Raw genomic sequence first — 21,273 nt, 5'->3', positions numbered from 1 at the left:
CACTATTTCCTCCAACCCCAACGGAGATGCTACCGAGGTCCCAGATGCACTGGCCTGTCCTGCCCCCACCTGCCTGCCCTACTTGCTCCTGTCCCTCTCCACACTGTGAAGGGGGCATTTGGCTTCAGGACAGAGACCACCAACCAGTGCACTGACTCTCCAGGGGGGAGGTGGGGAGCGGGCAGGGGTTGAAGTTGCAGGAGGCGGAGAGCACGCGGGAAGAAGGGGCTTCTTTGCATTTTACATGGAAAAGCAAGATGCAGGGTGGCTTGTCCGTGTGCACAGACTCTAGAGCAAATCCTACGAAGATGTGTGACATGGTTTCAGGCCTTCCTGGAAAGGACGGCAGGGCCTGCCTCCTTCTGCCTGGGATCCCTTTCCACACCTTACTGAGCGCTGGGCTCCAGAGGGTGAGACTGTATGTTTCTGAAAAACCAAGCTTGCAGCTGCTTTTCTGAGACTGAAAGGGAGTGTGTTAGCCCTAGGACTCCTTCCAGAGGGAGCCGGAATCAGGGCTTAGAAAAGGCAAACTGTTCCTGAATTCATGGCGATGGCTCTCCACACTGTCCCTGCCCGCTGTGCCACGGTGTGTCCACATGTGCACCCACGGAAAGTGTGGTGGTAATGACAATAAGGCCAGGCAAAGAATTACTGAGTTCCTACTACATGCCAGGCAGAGAGGAGGGTGCAACAATGAATAAGCAATACCCCTGCCCCGCACAGGGAGACCCCAGGTGAACCTAAGAGCCAGGCAGCCTCGGCCCCAGCTCTGTGGACAGGAGGTCTGTGAGTCTGTGGGCCACCATTTTGTGTGGCCTTATACCTGATGCCTCTAGGACAGCAGTTTCCAGTGGCCTAGTCGGTGGGCATGGCCACGCCGGTCCCGCCAATAGCAGGCTTCAGAAAGAATTTGGGTTTGGACATCTCCAGGTGTTTATTTGATTTTTCCTATTTCTTGGTTTTTAATTGGTTTCAGATGTGAGTACCCAATAGAGGCCCTGAATAAATAAAACAGATCATAAAATACGGCCAAGCAAAATGGGCGTGAGTAATCCCAGAGTGCATGGAAATGCACTTCCAGAGAGACTCATAAATAATGAGGTGGAAACAGTAGTCTATTTTCTCTTTAATGGAAAGCCAATTAGGAGCCCTCTCTGGACTGGCGGGAAGGAGCCAGGTTCCTTTGTTCTGTAATGAGGAGGTGGGGGCGGGGTGGGTGAGGGGAAGCCACTAAGCTTGCCAGACAGGGCAGAGCCAACGCTCTGGTCACTGGGCTGCAGAGAGTGGCGGAGTGGGAGGCTGGGAGCCTGGGCTTCCGTGCCACGTTGGGCTTCTCCGGCTCCTTCCCAGTTGGTGCAGGAAGGTCTTTAAGGCCAAGAAGACTTGGAAAACAGAGCCAGTGGCACTGTTTGGAGGCTGCAGTGGGAAGAGTCCCTGTGAACTCAAAGAATCCTGTTGTTCCCGCCCCTTCCTGAGAGGGAGGCCCAAGGAAGCATCCCAGGGTACGGCCGCTGGGGCGGCCAGCTCGGAGCAGCGGGCGGCGGGAGCGGGGCCAGGATCTCAGTGCCGTGGTCCGCATTGGGCATCCCAGCAGCCCCATCGCTTCCGCATTGCTCTTCCTGGGTGCCGGGGTCTCCTCCCTCCTGATGCTTCCACGCAGACCACCGCAGATTGTCTAGTCTGACGGAGGCACAGCACCCTGCAAAGGAGGGCACTGAGAAACAGAGAGGAAATGTGACTTCCTGAAGTCACCCAGCCTCTGACCAGCGGGGCTGGAAATCAGTTCTCTTCTCTCCCCACGAACTCCAGGCGGCCGGTGCCCCTCCGGTAACTATAAGGGTCGTGGTGGCCTCCCCTCAGGAGCATTAGAGACACCTATAGTGTAGCGGTCAAAAGCACAGGCTTCGGAGCCAGGTAGATGTTGACTTTATCCCTTAATAGTTGGTGTGATCTTGGTCAAGTTTCTTAGTTGTTCTAAGGCTGTTTCTGCATCTGTAAAATAGGGCTAATGAATTTAGCTCCTACCTGACAGCAATAAATAGCAGTGAGACTGCTAATAGTTATTGTTATTCATATTGGAAGACTTTGTGGCCAGCCAGCCCTTGGGAATGGCCAGTGGGTTTCCCATGAACTCTGCCCTGGGCTTAGGAACATCCTACTGAGCTCCCACTTGCTGGGTGAAGACAGCGCTCTCTGGAGCTCTGGCTCGGTGTCATACAAGGACCCAGCGAGGCAGCCAGGCATGGCCAGCCACGGTCAGCTCCAGGTTTGTGTTGCCCAGGGCACAGAAGAAGGGAGGACTGGAGCTGCGCCTTCTTGGATGATCTGAGGATCTTCTGTGCTTTCCAACACAGAGTCACGGGGGAAATAGGAGGTCCCTCAATGCCGCGGCTGCCCCTGCATATCCTTCTAGAACAAAATTGGTTGCAGTTTTATGGAGAGAGGAATTCCCTGAGCATAGCAGCTTTGCTGTGCCGCAGCCTGGGCCAGGGCTTCTGGCAGAGGGCCACGGCTGGAGAATCTGCAGCCTTTGTTCCTTATGATGAGTTTTTGGCAAGTGTTTTAGAAAGTCCGCTTCTCCCGCATTGAAATGGGTAAACCACTGCTCACCCATCTGTGAGATCTCAAGGAATTCCTTGAAAAGCAGAGAGGTCTGGAAGAAGAACATGAGTTCTCAGGGGACCTGACCATTGATGTTTGCCTCTGGCCACCTGTGGAATGTGGCCATGTTCCATCACCTTTTGCAGGTCAATTGTTCAGCAGGGCAAGGAAGGGGGGATGAGATATTTGTGAAACATACAGGATGCGCTAAACACCTTACCCCTCATCTCATGAGGTATGTCCTGGTATCCTCATTATGCAGGTGTGGAACCTGGGGCTCAAAGAGGTTGTCCACTTCGCCCACTCTCAGACCTGGTGTCACTTGGAGCCTGATGGTTGCAAGCAACAGAAACTCATCCTTAAAGACCCAAGAAAAATCTGAGCAAGCAGGCCCTGCAAGGACAAAGTTGGGGTCAGTTTTGGGGTTGGAGGTGGTAGGAGCTTGTAGACAAGCTCACTGGGGATTAGAGGCAAAATGAATGAGCTTTAATCTGTCACCCCGTTCAAAGTTTACCCTCTTGGAAGAGAGAGTCTCATGAGTGTGGCCAGGTGGCCTGGCCCTACTTTGGGCAAGGAGGACAAGGCACTTTGAAAGACAGTCCTACCCAGACTGAACGCAATGGGAGAGGAGTAATCTCCAGGGAAAAATTGGGGTGCTGTTACCAAAAGCAGGGAAGGGGGCGCTGCCCCACTAAGCTGGTAAGCGCAACTGACATCCATTGATCATGGATCAAGTGAGTGGCACAGCTAGATTCAGACCAGATCAGCCCCCGAGGGCTGCCAATAATGCCCACACACTGACCCCCTGCCTCCAGGAGCCCTCACTTCTCTGTCCAGGCCTGTGGCTTCCTCTTTAGTGGGCCCCGTGATGCTGGCACTGCTTAGGAAGGGTTCATGCCCTGCTGGAGAGGAAATCTCTGAAGAGGGCAGAGAAAGGAGAAGTGAAAGAGATATAGTGACAATTTAAGAGCAAGAGAGTGCCATGGAGAAGTGGGAAGGGCCTGTGGCTTTTTCAACGTGGGAAAATGACAAATCACTAGGAAGTTTTGTGGGGGAAGGGGAACAGACAGGGACCAAATGTGGGGAAGACTTAGCGATACAGGAACCATTGGAACCAACTTAAATGAAAACAAGGCCAAGATATACTTTATCTATTTCTCAAACGTATTTGAGGTGTTTTATATTATAAAATATTTAGTCAATGAGAGGGTTAAACAAGAAATTGTGAATTTAAAGAAATGAAGAAGGTGATAATATATAATTAAAAATCTGTATTTGGGAAGTTTGAAATTTAGCTTAGAGCTTCCTGGCAGCTAAGGCAAAAAGGGAAACATGATGGGTTATATAATTTTCATTGTCTCATAAAAGGAAGTGAATCTGCAAGTCAGAAAACACAACATTTCTCCTCAGTTATAAAGGAAAATTAATCTAGTGGGACATTAAATAGCCAATGGAAAGATTCTCCACTATAATTTTACTGAGCATGAGAAATATTATTTCTATGGTCATTATCCTGTGAACTGTAGTGGAAAGTGAAGAGAATACCTATCAAGTGTCCTTCCCAGGGCTGGAAAGTTTCCCAAGGTTTATCAAGTTCAAATGCCTCTCTCTGCTTGTACGTTACTTCGCAGCACCCCGTTATGCGGTGTGGGGCCTGCTTGCTCTGAGATCCTCTCCGCACCCTGCGTCTGCTCTGCTCTGTGTTGTCGGGGACGCTGGTCCTCAGCCTCCTCTGTTGACCGGCTTCCAGCTGGGTTGGGCCGGTGGGAGAGGGACAGCATGAAGAAGGGGCACAAGGTATTTCTCCTCATCCCATTCTGCCTTGGACAGTGGCTCTGGCTATGTCCTGTTTCCTCCTTGGCTCCAGTTCTTCTGGATAGATCTTGTGGATCCAGTTTTGCCCCGGGCCCTCGGCTCACTCTGGTAACCCACCTCCTCTGTCTGTCCCTCCGGCCTAGGGCACTGGCGGCTTCCTACCTCACTCATCACCAGGTTGACTTAGTGTCCCCTGCTTGGCTTCTCAGATCCTCCATCTCTGCAAAACCAATTCCTGCATCCACATCCCTCTGTTTTCAATACTTTCTGGTTTGTGTTTCCTGGGTACGCTCTGCCTGGTACCCCACTAGCCGGTTGTCCGGCCTTAACCCAAACAACCCAGGCAGTGGCAGCACACTTTATCTCAAAGGCAGGGCTGCTGGAAGGAGAAGGGGACACTTCAGGGGTGGGGTTTGGTGTGTATGTAGTACCTCAATTGAAGAAGGGACTGGGAAGATCTTTCTGGGCAGGGGAAGACACACACAAGGGTTTGTCACTTGTAATGAGTATGGCATAGTCAGAGAACCACAAGGATTTTGTCTAGTTGGAAGAGAGGCTATGTTTATGCAATAGACATGTTTTCAGTAATTACTGTGGGCTAGCAGTCTGGGGGACCCAGAAAAGGAGTGTGTGTGGCCCTGGCCCTCAAGAAATACCCTGAAATGATTCTATCAGACACTCTGGGGCTTTTAGGATCCACCCACAATTTCTCCTAAGTGCCGCTCCGGTTTGAATCACTGAATATGCAGCAGATGATTTTTGTCTGCTATAGTTTCTGTTTGCAAAGGCGGTCATTCATCTTAAATTCAGTCCTCTGTATGAAAGCAGAGGTTGAAAGGAAGCTGTTCCTATGTCTGGGAGGAGCTCCAGGCTCAGGGCTGCAAGGTTGAGAAGTCTGACCCACTAGAAGAAAATTCTCAGGAGAGGCTGAGGTTTATTTGAATCTATTGGCATTTCTTTGGAAAGTTGCATAAAGGGGCAGATCCAGGGTTTTGGGGGACATGAAACCGGGGTCAGTTTCATGGCTGTGGCACAGGGCCCAGTGCTGGGAAGGGATCTGCGCTTGGTTTCATGCGCTGCTGTCGCCATCTTGAAATTCTTCACAGTTTTTGAACAAAGAGCCCAAAATTTTTATTTTGCACTCGCCTGTACAAATTACGTAGCTGGTCCTGCATGAAACGTATCATCTGGGGATTCCTCATTATAAAAACAACACAAAACGATAGAAATAAAATTAGGGACCAAGTCTTGGGAGTGGTACCTGGGAAAATGAGGTGCCCCGTAGAAACCTGTCTCGTTAACTTCACGGAAAATCTGCCTCTGGTTGGGGGGTGGGGGCCAGGCTGACCACCACAGTAGTCTTTAAACTGTGGTCTGGGGAGTCCCGGGGGTTCAGTGGATGGGGTGTCCCCCTCACCTCCCACCTTTTCTTTAACCAGAATAGTTCCACTTTGTTCTGAATTTGCAATTGAGTTTCAGGCTGTTTTTTCTTTCAGGGTCCCATGACTCACATAGTTTGAAAACCACTAGTTAGACAAACCACATCACACCAGGCTTTTTGTTGCAGGGAATTGTCTTATTTCAGAAGGCCCCAGGTGACCTGCTGACCTGGGGTGTCTCCAAAGCCAGGTAATAATAGGCCATACTCTAATCTAAGGAGACTCTGCTGTATTTGCAGAGAGCTTTGAAATGTTCTGGGAAAAAAGCTGATCAGATGTGCAAGGTATTATATTCATGGAGAGAAAAACCCTCCCAACTCTTTACAAAATGGATTAAGCCGGTTTCTAAAGGCTACAGGTTTGTGTGATCTTAATCCCGCTCCTTACTACTGATCCGCCACCTTCCTCCTTTGTTTCCAGGATGTACACCTTCCCGGGCCAGCACCCCAGCACCGGGACGCCTTCTGGGGCAGCCCCCACTTCCCGGCTCTCCCCTTGGGAAGAGCTAAGGGACGCCTTCGCCCTCGCACCCGCCTGCCAGGGCTTCCTTTCTCTGTGGGCACATTTCACATTCACAGGCTCTGATCCGACGGAGGGAGACCTGAGCGAAATATGGTAATTACGCCATTGTGCGTGCAGCGACTCAGACTGGAGCAGCAGCTGGGAAGAGTTGTGGATCACAACCCCATGCAATATTTGACAGAGTATCAGTCAAATATAATTCGCCCGGATCCATGTTTCTGTCAGTCCCTCTTGGCTAAAGTTTTTAAGGTGACAAGAATGACATTAGCTCTTTTCAAAGGGGTCATTCCTACCTCAGGGCTGCCCCCTCCAATGGGCACCCAGACAGAGCCCTCCGTAGTCAAAAGGTGGGTTGTCCTAGAAGGGACCAGCCCCAGACCTGGAGTCCCCGTACAAGATCTCTGTTGGCCAACGTGTTGGGGACTCAGGCCATTTCATTGTTGAGGAGAGAAAGGGGTTGCCATGGGTTCCGGCTTTCTGGAGGGGCCATCCCCACAAATGGGGTCTCAGGACTGCTAGACCTGCCTCGGGGCTCCAGCAGAGAGAGCTACCCTGAGGGATGAAAGCCCATGTGCAAAGACAACGTGGAAACGTCTTCAGCAGTAGGAGGGCCCTGAGCCAGCACTGCCACCACCCGTAGTCTTAATAGCTGCTGCTGAACAGCTTAGGATGTGTTGTTTTCTATTCGTTCTTCCCTGGTTTCATCTTGCTACCCCAGATACAGACTCACAGAAAACTACAACCTTTGTGACCGGTCAATTCCACCAGCACTTGTGACTTCTAAGGTTGCTGCATGCCAGGACCTCAGTGGGTATTATCATCATCTCTCTAAAGTTGATTATGAGTCCAGGAGCTCACCTCTACCCACCATCAAATCAATACTTCTGCTGTTGGGAATTGCATGTGGAAAGTTGGCTTTGTTCCTCTATCTTTAAGCCGGTAGACCCACCTACAAACCATGGCCGCCAGCTGTTAAAGATGACCCCTACCCTTTGCTGTGGCTAGTGAACTCCCATTTACTCTTCAAAACCCATGTCATGGGTCACCTCCTCCTGGAAGCCTTCCTGGACACCCTCAGAAACAATCGTTCTCTTCCTCCCCAGGGCAGTGCCTGGGCTCTGTATATACTTCTGTTTCTGCACTTATCCCATGGCATCCTAGTCACTTTTTTTGCTCCTTTGATTTCCCTTTCTGGTTGTGATCACTGAGCCTTCACAGATGTTTACTCAATTGAATAATTGAATTGCTTAATTAATAAGGTAATAGCCCATGTGACGTTATCCACAGAAAATGCACTACACTTGATCTTAGCCAAAAGGCTGAGAAGTGATAGAAAATGTATGATTTCCTGTAACTGCCACGATGTATATCTGTGTTGCTAAATGTGGCCACATCTCTTGTTTCTCAATAATTTCTCATGAGATGCCCTGCATGCTGGAAGTCTCCTGGACGCCTCCTCACTCTCCACGACTTGACTAGGGTCATTTGCCCAAACGCCCTCTCCCTCCACACTGACTTCTCTCTACTGACTTCTCCGCTCTGCTTGCCCTGCCTCACCTATGCTGCACTGTTGAGGCCTCTGCTCCTTGGAGCATGAGGGGTATGAAAGGATTCTTTGGGCACCACATTTTTTGGATGATTAGCTTTGTCATCATGGCAACCCTGTCATCAGGGCATCTCCTGTGACTGACAGCAGGGTTGGGGCTGTGTCTGGGATTGCTCCAGTCATCCTTGCCCAGCCCCTAAATGGCTCCAGCTCCAAGGGCTCCTCACGGAAGGAGGAGACTGAAGATCAATAGCACCCCTTTGTCTGGGGCTCACAAATGGCTAAATTAATTAATTACACCTGGTCACACAGAGAACTGGTTGGGCAGGTGCTCCCAGAGCTGCTGCCAGTTACAGAACTACAAATAGCTGGCAGGGAAGGGATGGGGAGAGCTGGGTCAAGAAGTCAGGAAGAGCCTGTTGAAAGAGAAGACAAGTCCTCCAGTCTCATGTCATGGCTGTGTTTGGGAATGTTTCAATTATTATATCTATTGTCATGTAAAAAACAACCCCAAAGCTTAGTTGTCTAAAACAACTACAGTTTATTTTTTCTCGTGATTCAGTGATTTGGACTGGGCTCAGCTGGGTCGTTCTTCTATTTTATATGGTATCTGCTGGACCATGCAAGATGGCTTCTTTTCTCTTATGTCTGGTGTCTCAGATGAGAGAGATGTTTCTCCAGTAACTAGGCACAGTGTCTGGCACCCAGGATACTCTGGGGAAATATTCAATGGTAGAATAAATAAATGAGTGTACAGGCTGGGCATGGTGGCTCATGCCTATAATCCCAGCATTTTGGGAGGCCAAGGTGGGAGAATTGCTTGAAGCCAGGAGTTTGAGACCAGCCAAGGCAACACAGCGAGAGCTCATCTCTATAAAAAATAAAGAAATCAGCCAGGCATGGTGGTGAGTGCCTGTAGTCACAGCTACTTGGGAGGCTGAGGCAGGAGGACTGCTTGAGCCGAGGAATTAGAGGTTGCAGTGAACTATGATCACACAACTGCACTCCAGCCTGGGCAATAGAGCAAGACCTCATCTCAAAAAACAAAACAACAACAAAAGCAAAATAAAAATAAAAAATAAATGAGCGTACATTTGTAAGAGCTAAGTTACCATTTGAAGTTGTGGGCTCCTGGCATAGTGAATGGTGAGTGTTTTGATGGTCAGAAAGATTCTCAGAATTAGGAAAGAATGTTCCCTGAGAACATCTAGATGAGGTCCGGGGTCTGATCTTCTTGCTTGGCAGCAAGTTGGGGCTGCCTGTACAATGCAGCCTCTAGGGTCTGCTCAGACTGTAGGAACAGGGACAAGCAAAGTGATCTGGTGGCTCTAGTCATCCCAGGCACCAGAGGGAGACCCTTCTTGCTCTTGCTTCCTGGCGGAAAACAGGAATTTGATTGCCATTTCTGCTTGCATTTCTGGTTTTGCTTGTTGGACTTTCAAGGGGATAGAGGGAAAAGATAACAAAGAAGAGAATGGGAAAGTTAGGTGCTAAAGGGAAACTCTGGAATATCAACGCAAATCCTATGAAATCTGGCCTGCTTGAAGAGCCTAAGGCCTCTTGGGGAAATCAAGGGTGACAGCTCTCTGGAGCACCAAGGAAGATGGAGGCTGCCCCAACTACTGAAGAGGAATTCCACACAACAGTCAGAGACCTACTGAGGGAGGAGAGACTAGCAGCTGGAGGATGCAGTAAAACAAGAAATGAAGATAACCTGGAGAAAATAGGTTCTCTGAATTCTGTGGATCCTGGTAACAGCAGGAGCCAACCCTGGAATGGCAGCTCTAACAGATGACCACAGACTTACTGGTTTAATACAATACGGATGGATTATCTTACAGTTCTGAGGTCAGAAGTCTAGATCAAGGCACTGGCAGGGCTGCATTGCTCTGGAGTCTGCAGGGGGGAATCTGCTTCCCTGCCTTCTTCAGTTTCTAGAGGCCACCTGCATTCCTGGGCTCCTGGCCCCTTCCCCACATCACTCCAATCTCTTGCTTCCATTGTCATGTCTCCTACTACTGATTCTGGTCCTCCTGCCTCCCTCTTGTGAGAACCCCTGTGATGACATTGGTCTCACCCAGATAATCAGGACAGTCTCCTCCTCTCAAGATCCCACCCTGCTGAGTCTTTCTTACCATAGAAGATGACATATTCACAGGCTTTGGGATCAGGATTTAGACATTTTTGGGAGGCCATTATTGTCCACTATAGCATCATAAAAGCGGGTGGCTGTCCCAGCCATGAAAAAGCCAAGGGGTCCCCCAGGGAAGAGTGTGAGCCACCTGGAACCTAAGGGAACCCAGGAACACCCAAGGTGGGGCTCTAAGATGCAGGAACAATATTGGGTGGGGACTCAGAACAAATACCATTGTCATTGTTACCCACATATTTCCACGTACCCAAGGCTGTTGTGACACGAGGAAACCAGCGTTGCATTCAGGACCCTGTTATCTAACAGACTCCACTCTTCCTGGTCTGCTGGGATGAAGGGAGGCCACCCCCGAGAAATCAGTGTTGCTGTGAGACCTTGGATAGTCACCGCCTTGCTCTGGTGCTCAGCCCGTCATATGAAAGGGCGGGGCTATGCTATAAAATTTTTGCTACTTTTTTTGAGACAGAGCCTTACTCTGTTGCCCAGGCTAGAGTTCAGTGGCATCGTCACAGCTCACAGCAACCTCAAATTCCTGGGCTCAAGCGATCCTCCTGCCTCAGCCTCCTGAGTAGCTGGGACTACAGGTGCGCACCATGACGCCCGGCTAAGTTTTCTTTTCTTTTCTTTTCCTTTTCTTTTCTTTCTTTCTTTTTTTTTTTTTATTGTGGAGACAGGGTCTCACTCTTGTGCAGTCTGGCCTCAAACTCCTGGTCTCAAGCAATCCTCCCACTTTGGCCTCTCACGGTACTAGAATTACAGGTGTGAGCCACCACACCTGGCTGAAAAGTTTTTGCTACTTTTGATAAACACAAAACTCTAACCCTCCTGAACATTCATTTTATGCAAAAACAGGGTTTGTTTTTGTTTTTCAAATTTAAAGTTATAAGGCATAGTCTTTTGCAAACTATACCTCCCAGACAGCCCAGTGAGCTATACCACCTGGTGAGACTGTCTGAGCCAAAGGATATCTAGGGTCTCTTCCAAATTAGACTTTCTAGAAATGCACTGTTCAGTATGGTAGCCTGTAGCTAATGTGGCTTTTATAATTAAAATTAAACATTCAGTTCCTTAGTTGCACTGGCCAAATTTAAATGCTCAATTGCCACACAGTATCACACAGTGCATGTTAGTTTTATTGGACATTGTCACAGAATGTTTTATGGCACACTCTCCTTGCTGTCCAGCTTGTGCATACACAGTCACTTCCCTATGCCCCAGGCCACACGGCATCCCTTCTGCAAGATGTGACTTACTGTGGCCCTTTTGGGGGAATCGCTTATCAAGAGGAGATCCGATAGAACACGAAAGTTCTGATAATATAATAGGATTCAGGCCTCAATGCCTGGGGAAAGGACCCCAAAGGAAATGGCAAACAGGATGGAAGATGACTTGCTGGTTTGGGGGGTAAACTCTCCTGCTCGTGAGGCAAGTTCCCGTCAAGCCAGGCTCTGCCTCCAGCCCTCTTCTCTTCTCCAGAAAGGCCGTGAGGGTCCCCACCTCTGTCCTCTGGTGAGCAGCTCCACCCTAGGTGAAACTGGGGCTGGTCTTGAGGGAAATGGCCCTGACTTTCCTCCTCCTGCCGCTGGGGAGCCTCCTCCAGCCCAGCCCTCGGTGTCCTGAACCAAGAGCTCTGTCTCCAGGGAGCTCTCAGGAAAGGCGAAGCCACCCCCCTCCTGTATGTGGGTCACTGTGCCTCTTGGGGAGAGGGGGGCTGAAGCCTATGATCATTTTGAAAGCATTTCTATATCAGGCATTGGTAAAATTCAGGTAGGCTCTCTTTCTTCGTTGGGGAATTCAGGAACCAGAGAACAGGTGACACAGGTGGATTTGGGGCCAGAAGCTCAGCCCTGTCCAGCTACAGATGCCCATGGGAGAAGGTGCTGCGCCCCCCCCCCCAAGGCTTCAGCCAATCAGCAGGTGGGTGTGCACATGCTCCGTCCCAGCCTGGCTGTCTTGGCAGGGCTCCTGTGGACTCCCACCCGGCCCAGGCCAAGGCCAAGGTGGGGTGGGTGGGGCTCCAGCCACTTCCTGATCCAGCCAGGCCCCACAGCTGGGCAGAGGACCCCGCAGAGCAGGGGCAGGATGGCTGACTCTGCCCACCATTCTTCAAACACACCCGCCCAGGGCTCTCATGGAATCTACCCTTTCTCTCGGGCAGGGAGTAACGAAAATGAGCTTGTCATTTTCCTGAATGGACATATTTTACGGCTGACTCAGAGTCTTCTCGAGCTAGTATTAGTGGGAACTAAGTGAAACTGCAGTGGGAAGGGGAACAGAAGGGTTCCTATTCCCCAAGATGGAACTCCAAAGTACATTCTGAACACAAAACGCTGTTACGCTGTTTAAATGGTTCCTCATGTCTTTAAAAAAAAATAAAAAATAACAATAAAAGCCATAAAGCATTGCAGTGTCATTAAAAACAACCAACTCAAAGCAGTATGTTCCCACTTCTCAAAATTTTGTGCTACACAGTACGGCGAAGTGAAAGTGTGAATACCTCCTGACTCCGGAATGTCAAGTTCTAAATTTTCTTTGGTTCAATGTGTTCTTCAATTATAAAAAGAATAACAAGATGTTTGGAAAATTGGGAAGATTACATATTGACGCCCCCTGCCCGTCCTGGTTCTCCTTTATATGACCTCACGGCATCTCACAATGAACCAGGCTTCCAGTTGGGTTCTTAAGTTCAACTCAAGTTTGGAAGTTAAGATGAAGACTTTGCAACTCATTTCTTTGGAAAACTGGGGGGCGGGGGGGAAGACAAAAGAAAAGGAAGTGGAGCAAGAGGAAGGGCTGGTGTTTTCAGAGGACAAAACAAACAGCACCAAGGAATGTGACATCTGGACGGGACCCCCGGGGACCTTTTATTTATCCGGAGGTCCTCAGGCCTTTAATTAATTAATTTTAATTTATAGCAGCAGACCCCATTCCCCTTTTTTTCAAGTGACATCTTCAGCAAAAAGCACAATACCTAAAACAGATAAAAGTGGCATTTCCAGAGCCCTACGCCGTGGCATTCCTCTAACCTTCCTCCTGAACACCCAAGGGCTCCCGGACACACAGTCTGCAAACCACAGCTCTAACCCAGCTCCTAAATATGCCGATGAGGAAACTGAGGTACAGAGACGGCAAGTAATTCACTAGAGAATGGCCGGGAAGTTTTCTCTGAGACCATGTGGCATGGCCTGGCAGAGATGCCTGGAAACTTAGAAGTGAAGTGAGGTGGGGGGCAGGGATTGGGGGTGGTTCTGAAAGAGCTGACCATGAGATAACCTTGAGGAACATGACTGTGGATTGTGAGGAGGAGACCCCACAGGTTCCCGATGTCCCTGCCCTGCTCCAATTGGACCAGCTGCTCCAATTCTGGGGTCCTTCTTGAGCTCCAGACTTATGGGCATAACTCCATACATGGATGGTTACAACTTATACATTTGACTCAGGAACAAAGGGAACACATGCAAATAGCAGTCACTTTAGAAAGCCTTGCAATCATCAGTTTAGAGCACGAGTGCAAATTTGTTGCATACGATTCCCCACTTTAATTCCATGCCCATGACAGACATTGCTAATCAATCGTAGCACCTTTTCCTGCTGAGCATAGATACATCCTCAAAATTATTTTCAACATGTTGCGCCAGGCAGCCATTACCTTTGAATCAAGAGCTGGCCCTTAAGATGAAACCTCTTTGCTCTTCCTGGTTTGTGGCTGTGCTGATTGTTGTCCTTGGCATCGTGGCCGCATACTTCTACAGTCTGCACCTCAGAGGAGAAGCCTGGAACTGCATTTCCCAGAATCCCCTTCCCTGTACAGCTCCAAGTTAGAGCCTGCCAAGTTAGAGCACTGCTGGGAGAACTGGAGGTGGGGGAGAACCACTATCATTCTCTGGCGGCAACTGCAATTTGACTCACAGGCAAAAATCAAAGCCTTGAGAATTGCATGCTCTGGCGCTTCGGGCTGCCGAGGTTGGTGGCTGAAGCAGCTGCTGAGATTGCTGGGGCCTTTGCAGCTTCCAGGTGAGCTCCTGTAAATCACCTGCCTCTGGCAGCTGCTGGCCTGACCTTTGTTTCTCCAGCCTTTCCAGCAATCGTGCAAGCGTCAATTCCCTGTATTAGAGCCCTTCCTACTCGGAATACCTAGAGTGGCTCCTGTTTCCATGACCCACCCCCTGCGGCTACAGTAACATTAACACCTTGAGGGCAGAGAACAGAGCTTGGCCATAAGATGGATATTCCCCAACTTGCTCAACACGCAAGGCAGATTCTTATTGCCTTTGCTCTTCCTGTTTTCTGTGTTTCTTCTGTGGTCCACCTACACAGAGTGCAGAAAAGACAGCAACGGGAGGGAGACTTCCAAAGAATCAGAATAATGGCATCATAGACTTTAGAACCGGAAGGACCTTTGTACAGAAGCAAGTTGGTTCTTTTCATTTCATTGACGGGAAAAACTGAGGCCCAGATAGGAGAGTTATGCTAGTGAGTCCCAGAGCTGGGGCTGGAAGCCAGGCCTGCTGCCCTGGAGCAGCTCTCATCCTTGGCCCCAGGGTCTCCAATAAGGAGATCCATCTGCACTTGTAAGGAAGGCACAGCCACGCTGAAATGAATCCCGTAGCAGGTGGACTACTTTGATGTGAGGTGGTAAACACCTGGCGTAAGGCAGGCCCAGGTGAGTGAATTCTCCAGCCTGCCCGGGCTGGGGGAAGGGGAGGGGCAGGTCTCATGACAGCACTAGAATATGGAAACCACATTGTCCTAATCCTAACCCTACGATGGAAACCCTATCACTCTTCCATCTGGTAACAGGCACCCCCATCGTCAAGAAATCCTTGTTTCTGTATCTAATTGCTAGGAAACGTCACGAAATTAAAATCAACTGTGTCGCTTTCTCATTGCAATCATTCTCTTGTCTCCCCTGGCCTTGGGGTTGTGGGCTGGCTCAGATCAGACTCCTCGTGGCAAGCCACGGACTTAGCAGAGGAGGAATTTATTGGAAGACTATGGGGGAGCGATAGAATCATCAGGAAGGCAGGAGAGCCGCACTTGGAAACTCTGCCCTACATGGCGGATGCCACTAGGGACGCTGGACCCCTTCTGGTGCTGGTGCCTCTGTGGCTGCCATAGCACTGCCAGAATGAATCCGTCGTCACCTTTCTGTTTTGAGATGCCAGCTCCAGATCCATTATCCACGTCTTCCTCTGGTCCCTGGCAGCCGGACGGTCCCCTGATGGGCCCTGATGCTAGGCAGCCACGTGACCAGTTGCACCATCGCACCATCTTGGCGGTGTGGCTTCCGAGGCCCCTCTTCTCTCAGTCAGGCATGCCTTCTTTTTACCCCAATGCCTGAAGAGCCTCCATGAATGCAGTTTCTCTGGACTCAGGACTTTGCCTCCTATTAACATACAGACTTTCCATCACTTTCTCCTCAGTATGAATGGACAGCAATCTGACCGTTTTCCCGAAGCCCCCAGTCTAGCCCTCTCACATGGGATGATACACTAACACATTTGTGACCTACCCTCGTGGTACAATGCCGCTGCCCCTGTTAGCCCTTGGGGAAGCCACCCTTCCTTCCACTGAGGCGGGGGCCTGGCTGGGGAGAGGGTCACAGCTGTGGATTCCAGGAGTCCCACAGTTTGTCTTTCTTATCCCCTGGGAAAGCCCCGGGTGAAGACAGCCCCACCGAGGAACCACACAGAGTGGTCAGTTTGGGGGGACGTGCCTATATGGGTCTTCCTGAACCGTTTTCCAAACCTTTGGCAACTCAGTTTGGCACTGGCTGAGGTGGCCACACATTCCTGTTGTCGCCACCACTACTGACTGCCAGTTTCTGTTTAAGACACATTTCCTAGATGCCAAGCATCGCGCTAAGCATCTAACCCAAATTAGCTCATTTAATCTTCTCCACTTAACGACTAAGACAACTGTTGCCCAAAGCCACACAGCTAGCGTGGGGTTGGGATTTGGACCCAGGCAAAACCCATTCTCTTCTCACTATACTATTAGGTTCCTTCCCCCAAACATAGCCTCCTCCCCACTTCCTCAGTACCATACACGAGGAAATATAAAATTATCTCAGGCTCACTTTTCCCCCAGGGGTCCAGATGTTCTGAGAACCAGCTACCTGTGCCTGTCTGACCGCTCAGAGTTCGTGCACTCTCGGGTGAGCAGGCAGTGGGGCAGCTGCCTGGGGGTCTCTCTGTGGGTAGGGACAGAACCTCACTAAGTTCCTATCCAGTGCTAGGGAGGCACGAGGAGGTTTTCATACGTTGGCACTGTGGAAATAAATGGGACCAACCAATGAAAACAAGCAAAGGCTATTAGTTCTGAGCTTGCTTATAGCAAAGGACTCAGCCATCATCATCTGCGTTTTGGCAGAGACTGAAGGCAGGCAGAGGAGTGGGACCCCCTGGCAGGCACCTGGGCTGGGCCTGGCCCTGACCCCAGGGGACTGAGGCCTGGGGATTGCCCCCTCCCCAGCCCCAGCCTGACCTGGGAGCAGAATGCACAGGGCAAGGAGGGGTTCTGGCCTTGTAGGCTTTGCCCCAGCCCTCTTGGGGTCTGTCCCTGCCCAGGACGTGGCTTGTCTGGTCTCTAAGACTGCAGCCAAAGAGCGCTGGGCAGAGGGGAAGCATGGCCATGGCTGTGATGGAAACTGTGCCTGGGCCTCAGCAGTGGCCACATGACTTCAGCATCCTGGCCTTAGTTTCCTCATCTGAAAACGGGGACAGTGAAGGCTCCTGCCTTGGAGGAGGGCCATTTTGAGGATTCATGGGATGATGCGGGTCAAACCCTTCGCCCAGGCCTGAATTGGGCTGGCCCCCTCTGGCCCCAACCACCCCCAAGTGCTCCCTTTCTCCCCTTTTCTGCTGTTGCTTGAAGATGATTTCATTTCATGAGGACCCTGAGACAAACCAAATCCAGATGGTTCATCTGACTGTCCTGCTTCAAAGATGTACCCAAACTCTCCAGTCCCCACAGAGCCCCCAAGGAGGACTTCAGGATTACTTGTGGCTGGGAATTATCCATATATCTCTAGGGACATGGCTGCCCTATGTCCCCAAGACCCAGGAACTGCTCCTGGGGAGCCATTCTACCTGCAGCCCTCCAGGCCCAGCCCTCCCACTTTGCAGATCAGCAAACTGAGGCCCAGAGCAGAAAGCGACTTGCTCAGGGTCACATGGGCTGAGACAGAGCCAGGGGCAGGACCCAGGATTGCTGAGGCCCAGGACGGGGCTCTCTGCATGTCGGCTGCAGCGCTAACTTAGCTGTGGAGGACAGGTCCCCTCAATGACACCCGGAAACCAGGCAGGCTGAGGAGCACCAGAGGTCACGGCCTTCAGGACCCACCTCAGCGAGGGAGAAATGAAGGGGTGTGTGCTGGTGATCTTTGTGACATCCTTGACCGCCTTGCCACAACCGTCCCCTGCTTCCCATCTCAGGTTCTTGATCTCCTTCCACTTTCTCTTCCGCAGAGAACTTTCTCTGAGACTATTTACCCCCCTGGAGGTAGCAACGACTGACAGCAGCTTGGAGCATGGTTTCTACTTTAACTCGGGAGGTAAAGTCAGGATAGTGGATCCACAGATGAGCCCGAAGCCACAGATGTCCCCCACCCCTTCGATGTGCCATCCACCCAGAGTCGACTGCATTTCACTCCGCAGCTGACATTAGACTCCTCTCTTAGGTCAACCAGAGGGGGAGACAGATTCAAGTCGTACCACACGTGGCCCGATTCCAACCTCGGGTCTGGTCAGTTCGTGCCGATACCACCCCGCTGAGATTTGTGTGCAGCTACAACAGGAAGCTGCAACAAACTTGCCGCGAGGGTAGAAGGGAAACAGAAGTTTTCTTTTATAATATTGGAAAGGGGAGCACGTGGGGTGCGGATCGAAAGTCAGGACATTGCCGTTCTATTCTTGGCTCTGCAATTAGCTTGCTGTGTGCCCTTGCGCAGGTCACTTCCCTCCCGGAGCCTCGGTTTCCTCATTTTATATAACCAAATGGAGGCTCTTCCTTTCAGCTCTAAAGAGCTCATGATTCTAGCTGGGTCTCTGACCATCGGTGAAGAAATCAAAACATTCGTTTCATTTCATAACTTGGGCCCCTCAGCACTTCCCAGTTGGGGCTGGGAACGGGACCAGGCATTCATTGACCGAGCTAATCTGAGTTTCAGGGAGGTGGCCAGCAGCCTGGGCTGTCAGAAACCTCACCCAAGAAGAGGACAGGGCCGGACGCAGGCCGGACGAGAGCTTAGTTCCACCACCCAAGGGCTGTGATTGGTGTCCAAGCGCCCGATGTTTACTCAGCCTGGAGCCGTGGCCTTCGTGGGCTCAGATGTCATTAGCTGCTGGTTTTGATCAATGGGAGACAGTGAAAGCAACAAATACGAATGTCCGTCTGCTGGCAAGTGCAGTCGTTTGTGGCATTTAATTAGCATAATTGACCCGAACTGGAACTTTTTCTCCACCTGAATTTAAAAAGATACCACTGTCCCCCCCACCCCAATACATCTGAGAAATTTTCTTTTTTTTTTTTAATGAGGTTTTAACTAAAGCCCAATATCAAAACACCATATAATACTTTTATCTCATGGAAGACATTTGATGCTTATTAAAATATTATTGCTTTAAGGCTTATTTTGATTTTTTGCCCAAGAGTGTGTGCAGAGCCCTGCGACTCAGATAATAACAAAGAAACCTTAAAACATGAAAAAAACACATGAAAGGTAATATGTTCCCCATTAGTCCCAGTATCATTTCCCCAGGATTACTGCTTTCCAAATATAGCATTAGTTTAAAAATAAAAGGCCGTTTACAGTAATGGGACACTTGGTACTACTTTGGAGTATGTGGGCCCTCCAAGCGGCTTGTACAACGGCTTCATTAAGCGGGAACTGCAGGGGAGAGGGCTGGCTTAAAAAAACCCCAGCATGCCTCCTCAAAGGCCCCCCAGACAGGCCACCTACCCTGACCCAAAGCCCGTGTCTAACAAGCTCTTAATTCTGTTTTCAGAACTGCTTTTTCGTGCATTGTTTCTTCCAGAGATGAAAACATTTTGGAAGCTGACAAGTAATCGATGGAGCGCCACCCGGGAAGAGAAGCGACAGTCTCGAACTCTGCATTTGGCCTCCCGGGGCGGGGAGTGTGGCTGCCATCCATGCTAACGGGGTCTTTTTGGGTTTGGGAGGTCTCTTTTGTCCTGGGAGATCCAGGGGCTGCAAGCCCCAGCTGAGATTTCTGCCTGTCAGCAAGCACATGGGCCATGTGTATAGCTCGGTTTATTTGACCGGGACGTGCTGCGTTTGTTGTCAGGGATAGCTAAAGCCCATTTTCAGTTGGATGAACTAATCTAGCCAAGGGACAGAACAGTTATATACATGGGCTCCGTCAAGTGGCAGCGAGGGCCACTCCAGTTTGCTTCCACGGGCTGGCCTGTCTTGAGCACCCCCTGGAAGCTGCCAGCCTGCTGAAGGCCCCTGAAGAGACTCATGTTGCACATTTGCTATTTTGGTCCAACAATGCAGGCCCCTTCCGGTTTCGGGAGCCAGTCTCCTGGCACTCAGCAAACGCCCAGCTTTGAGAGGCCTCGGAGAGCCAGGGAGCGAGCTTCCAGCCTGCAGGGAGGCAGAAGCTCTCCTGGTTTTAAATCCCCAACTAAATGCCAACCATATCTTGTTGTCAACAGAGAGGGGAAGATCAAGAGAGGGCGATGGAAGAGAATGAGGAAAGGTAACAAGAGCTGAAATTTATTGCCCTGAGGCTTGCGTTCTCCTCAGAGGCAGGTGGCCTTGTCTGTCGGGCAGGGGTCTGCCCCAGCAGTGCCACCTTTGCCCCAAGGGAGGGTTCCTTGCATGGAACCATTACGCACTGGTCAGGGGTTGAGGATGGTGTCTCTCGGCGTGGGGAAGGATCCCACCTGACTGTAGAATCGGCCTCACCTAATTCCTGCTCTCGATGCTCTAAACTCCTCCTTCAAGCCAAGAACGCTCTTTATATCGCTAGCCCAGAGGCTGGCGCGGAGCAGGCATCAGCTCTCTTGATCTGAGAGAACAAGCGCCCGAGGGTTCTGGCCTTGTGAAAAGACCAGAGGCCAGGGGGCATGGCCAGCCCCGGGCTGGGTGCCCCCATGAGGACTGCGGTAACTGCGGCCATTGACTGAGCACTTACTACCGTGGACCCTTTCATTCAGTCCTCGTGCCACCACCCTAACTTGGTAATGTTACCACGACTGAGTTGGGGGGAAGCAGGGTACAGGCGGGTTGATTAACTTGCTTAAGCTCACACAGCTAGCGAGTGGGGCAGCAGTCTGGCTTGGGTGCCGGGGCCTTGGCTGCCACGCTGGCGCCATGCTGGGCCTTCTCTCTTCCTGCTCATTGGCTCCCAGTCGTGGGCTCACAAGTGGCTCAAATGCCCCTTGGAGAAGGAAAAGGTGGAGTCAGTCCCTTTGAACAATGCTTCACTTGGAGTCACTGCATCTCTCTAAGGACGGTCCTTCCTTGGAAGGTGATCAACATCACAGGGCTTGGACATGGCACCAGTGGGGCCTGAGTACTGCGCTCCGATGCACTTTGGTGCCCCGAGGAGAAGTACAGGTCTGCCCCACATGCTTCCTGCCCTCCAGGAGCTCACGTGCCTGGAAAAAGAAACAACTAAGGGCTGTATTAAATGGCTCCCAGATTGGGATAGTCGCAAAGGAATTTGCATCTTAGCATGGAGTTGAGATTCACCTTAGCGATCATAGTCTTTATCATTAATGGACAGATGGGGAAACAGGGACATAAAGAAGGAAAGCTGTCCATCCAAGGTCAACCAGCTAGCACAGAGGCATGGTCTCCCGGCCCCTAGCCTCCTGTCCCTCCTCTCCGGGTTCTGCAGTGGCTGGCGAGACTGGGTGGGACCTGGGAGGGGTAGAAGCAGGCCAGCAGGAGAGGGTGTGAGGACCTTCTAGGTGGAGGAGGTGGCATGCAGGTGATGCAGGATGTGGGACATGGGAGGCTGGGGAGTAGGTAGACTGCACCCCCCAATTCAATCTTCCTGATGAGCAGAGCAGCTGGGAGGGCTGCGAGGAGGATGACCCCAAGGACGGAAGAGAGCCGGGATCAGTGAGCAACGTCTGGCAGGAGCATGGGGGAAGGAGGGGTCTCCTGCCGAAAGCTTATCACCCCTGCCATAAAGTGCGCTTAAAGGACAGTACTGTTAACT

General features: G+C 50.8%; 1 pseudogene; it reads right to left on the bottom strand.

The window, feature by feature from the left end:
• Positions 1-7,593: 7,593 nt before the first annotated feature.
• LOC138376772 (U2 spliceosomal RNA) lies at positions 7,594-7,708 on the bottom strand (annotated as a pseudogene).
• Positions 7,709-21,273: the final 13,565 nt, after the last annotated feature.

Source organism: Eulemur rufifrons, chromosome 28 (genome assembly GCF_041146395.1).
Source record: "Eulemur rufifrons isolate Redbay chromosome 28, OSU_ERuf_1, whole genome shotgun sequence".
Classification (NCBI taxonomy): Eukaryota; Metazoa; Chordata; class Mammalia; order Primates; family Lemuridae; genus Eulemur; species Eulemur rufifrons.
This window is presented reverse-complemented; position numbering and strand designations above follow the sequence as displayed.